Below are 4,475 nucleotides of genomic sequence, written 5' to 3' on the forward strand. Positions count from 1 at the left end.
TCATAAAATAAGTTCATAGATTCTTGGTAAACACATTCCTTTTTTAGGACTTCTAAACATCCTAAACATGCTCAATTCTCAGGGCTAATGACCTTGCTTACCCTGATGACTAAGTAAAGTGGCAAACTTACAAATTAAAGGGAGTTGACAGAGACCCCAGAGAAGGGACTGTGAGTTCAGTCTCTGTCAACTTTTCTTAGTGTTTTCATGGGCTGTGCTGTTTGGTACTTCTCCCCACTCTGTGAAAGGGGAAAAAGGTGTTGCACACCTCATACTTGGAGGTGAACTGATAAAGCTTTCACCTCATCCCTCTTGTTCCACATACAATAATCAAACCAAATAGTCTTAGCTGTAATTTCTATTCCTTTAGATAAGTTTCCCTTTTGCTTTAGGGAGAAAACAAGACAATTCTTAAAATTGAGATAGAACAGATCTTAAAATTGACAACTTTAGTTAATGAGATTCCCTAGATTCTGATTAAATGTTCTAGACAAACTGAATTGCCATTTGGTTATTTTCCAATTCACACAAATCATTTCTCTTTTTGTGAGCCAGGAAAAGGGTTAAGGTGCCAGTTTTTACTGACAGGGTCCTCAGAAGTCTGACTCTAGATAAATTAAAAGTATGCTATTTGTTGCCAGACTCTTTAAATTGGTGGCAAACTGATTTTCTGTTTTCCTAAAGTTCTCAAATTCTTAAATCTTCTGGTAATACTATCTATGCAAATAGATTACAATTTACATATCCCTTTAGTGGGCTTTAATTAGAATTCCTTTAAAATTGCTTTTACTATCATATCTCAAATAACACATTTCCAAATTACTTTACACACACATAGAAATCACTTATTTTAACATTGACATTGTATGTTGGTAGCATCTAAAAACCCATTAAGTTATCAAATATGAAGCAATTATATCCAATAAAGCAGTTCACAGTCATATAGCATGTTTTATGCTAAGCATTTTTGAAATCATGATCTTCACAACAATCATTATTATTTCTCTTTACAAATCAGAAAACTGGGCTGAGATAAAAATAATTTGCCATAAATTACAAAGCTAATACATTTTTGCAACTGAAATAGAGAAGGGTGGGCTTACCAAATTAAGAGGCTGACTGGCTTTCTCAACTCACAGTGCCATACTGGGTGGTACCAGGGGTACCCAAGCAGTTACTGGACAGAACCTGATGAAGGGTGGGGTGACTGGGGCCAGGATCTCCCTTTGATTATAGTTCAGATGCTAGGGTTCATTGGGCTTTATCCCCACTCCTCCAAAATTGGGTGGGGGAGATATTTGGGCAAGATTGTGTAGGTCCCCATGGCTACTTCCTGTATTTCTACAGATGAGGCAGATTTTGGGTTTTCATATAGTACTTTATCATTCTCTTTTTTTAATCTGCTCTGAGATGAGAGAAGTTAGCAAATACAGGGACTTGGGCTATACTGATTGTTAGCAATACCCACAATTGAAATACATTCAGGTCTCTGGGGAGTGAAGTGGAGAAGGTCCCTTAGTACCTTTTAGGGTACTTCCCAAAGGAGCAGAAGATGACTCTGTACAAGATAGAAGTCAAGGAAGGGTTAGCAAAAAATTGCTATTTACCCATTTTGTTTTTTTCTTTTCTTTCAGAAGGGGGTAAATTTCTGAAATTATCTCCAATGTTTCAGGAGTTTTTCTTGTAATCTTAAAATAATTGTCAAGCTTATTAATCATTGCTCTCAAAACTTTGAGAATCTGCTAAGATGTTTGCTCTCAAAACTTTGAAAAACTGCTAAGATGTTATTTTAATTTTAATTAGATAACTTTGTCTCTAAAGATCCCAGCTAGGCCAGAGCTGATATCCACAGGAAAAAAGTTCGATTTTTTAAAAGAAATCTTCTCAGCATTCCAATTTTAAATCTTTCTAGGTAACAAAATCTAGCTCACAGAACACATATGACACAGCCATTCTACACAGAGACATAGACACAGACAAAAATGACTTGAAAAAGGACTTTCCCATCTTTGCCAAAAGCCATCCTAATATCACTTTTGTCTGCTCTAGCATCTCAGAGAAGGTGAAAGAGACAAAGGTTCTCTAGGAACTTTGCTGAAAATTGCAAGAATTTCCAAGTCTAGGCAACCTCAGTCAAGGAAAACTTGCTGAGCATGGAGATCATGATGACCCAGACAAGCCTTCTCCCAATGGCTTGGGGTGTCCTGCTATAGGACTGAGGGAGAAAAAAATAGGGGTCTTACCTTGATAAGGAGGGAATCAAGGCAGGGGAAACCAGACTCTCCCCATGTCAGGCCACCAAATGTTGAGGTAGAGAAGAGACACTAAAACGTTGGGATCACAGATCAGTGTCTCAAGGTATCTCAAAACAATTTACAGGCTTGAACCCATATCCAAATCAAGGGGCAAAATTTATTGTAATTGTAACACCAATTGAAGTGGGCTGTTTCAAAAGAATTTAGCAAAGAACCCAGAACAAGGAGACAAATTTATCCAGTTCATGTCATTGATATGCTTATTTTATGGCATAGAGATAGAATTTAGGAGTGGTCTCAGGAATTTGCTTATCACTGACCAGCAGTCCTATAGATTAATAGAAAATTTAGGTCAAAGGGTTTCAGGATCACTAATATATCTTCCCTGAAATCTAAGGGAAGAAATATTATTATATTCCTAGGGCGGAGTATAAGAATAAGTAGTCATTCAACTTTTACTTGCTCTTTTTTTCTCTACATGGAGTTATAAAATTTTGGGCTAAGATGGATAAAGAACCAAAATAATATATATATATATATATATATATATATATATATTTTTACAATCATTGACACACAGATTGCCAAAACAATAGCAATTCAGGGTTGGGGTAGGAGGGAAAACCTCAAGATCATAGATTCCCAAACCAGAAGACTTTAGAATCACTGACAGATTGTTAGAACAGAAGCACCTAAAGTCAGGGGAACCCTCCTATTATTGTCTCCCCTAGAAGCTATATTCCATCAACTCCATTGGAGGTTTACTTGGCAAAGACATCAGAATGATTCACCATTTTCATCTCCAGTTCATTTTACAAATGACTGAAGTAAACCAAGTTAAGTGACTTTCCCAGGGCCAGTAAGTGTCTGAAGCCAGATTCTAATTCAGGGAAATGAGTCTTCCTGACTTCATGCCCAGAACTCTATCTACTGTGCTACCTAACTGCTCAGATTTTAGGGATGGTGATGATTATTTTAGGAAGGTGATGAAGCTGTTGGAAAGGAAGTTTTTAAAGGAAATAGTTGGAGAGGAATGAACTAAAATATGACTGGGACTTTTCTGAAAGTGTTTTCCTGGGAGAGGTAGTCACTAATGAAGAGAATGAGACTTTAGTGCAATAGTGCAAGTTGATGGTAAGGGCTTATCATAATGGTCATCAGAACTATAGTTTTTGCCTATCTAAATCTGAATCTGTAAGCTAGCAGCCTGGCCAGCAATGTTATTGTTATATAAGAAGCATCTGCAGTTCAGGAGTCTGCAATTAGATAGAGTGATCCCTGAATCCAAGCTTCTCCCTTTGTTTTTTAATAGTTGTTGGAGTATGGTACATAAAGTCTTCTGTTAAAATGTCTGTTGCTAAGCCATCATTTGTGCCAGACAGACTACCTAAGTGACAAACTGTAGGATGTAATTTATATGAACTTAATGATTTTAACTTATTTGACACATTTAATTGTCCTCTTAACAGCTTCTTATTTACCTTGGATTTTGGTTCTCTATCCATCCTAGCCCAAAATTTTATTACTCTATGTACAGAAAAAAGAGCAAATAAAAGTTGAATGACTACTTATTCTCTGTCATTCCTCAACATGATTCAATCTTTTGTGAGTTTTCTTTCTCTGCTTTTCATAAGATTATAGAACCAATGCAAGAAGGAACCTCAGAGACCATCTAGTTTTACCTCTTTGTTTTATAGATAAGGAAACAGAGGCAACAAGAGGTTAAATAGCTGGCCCAAAGTTACACAGACAGTGATGGAAGTAAGATTTTAGGGAAGGTCCTTCTCTGACCCTGAATCTAGAACCTTTGTGCAACAATATGACACAAAGGTCTTGCCTTAGCCATTAACCCTTACACACACACACATACACACACACCACACACACACCTTTTTGATGTCTTTAGGACAAATCATCAACCTTAGTTATTCTAGAACTTTGATTTCTCTGGCATCATTCTTATAGAACCATATTTCTTTTGAATTAATCCTTAATTACAACCCTTTCCTATATTTTCTATATACATTTTTTGAAATCTTAGTTAACAAACTCATTTTAAGTCTTTTTCATTTCTCTTAAACAGCTGCCCTTTTCCCTTCTTTATCATAAATGTTCATTCAGAATTTCATTCTTGAGAGCTTCCATGCCTCTTAGATTGACTCCCCTAATTTTAGGAATCATATAATCACAGAGTTGTGAAGGTGCTCAAAGATCCTCTGG

This window comes from Antechinus flavipes, chromosome 1, assembly GCF_016432865.1.
Source record: "Antechinus flavipes isolate AdamAnt ecotype Samford, QLD, Australia chromosome 1, AdamAnt_v2, whole genome shotgun sequence".
Classification (NCBI taxonomy): domain Eukaryota; kingdom Metazoa; phylum Chordata; class Mammalia; order Dasyuromorphia; family Dasyuridae; genus Antechinus; species Antechinus flavipes.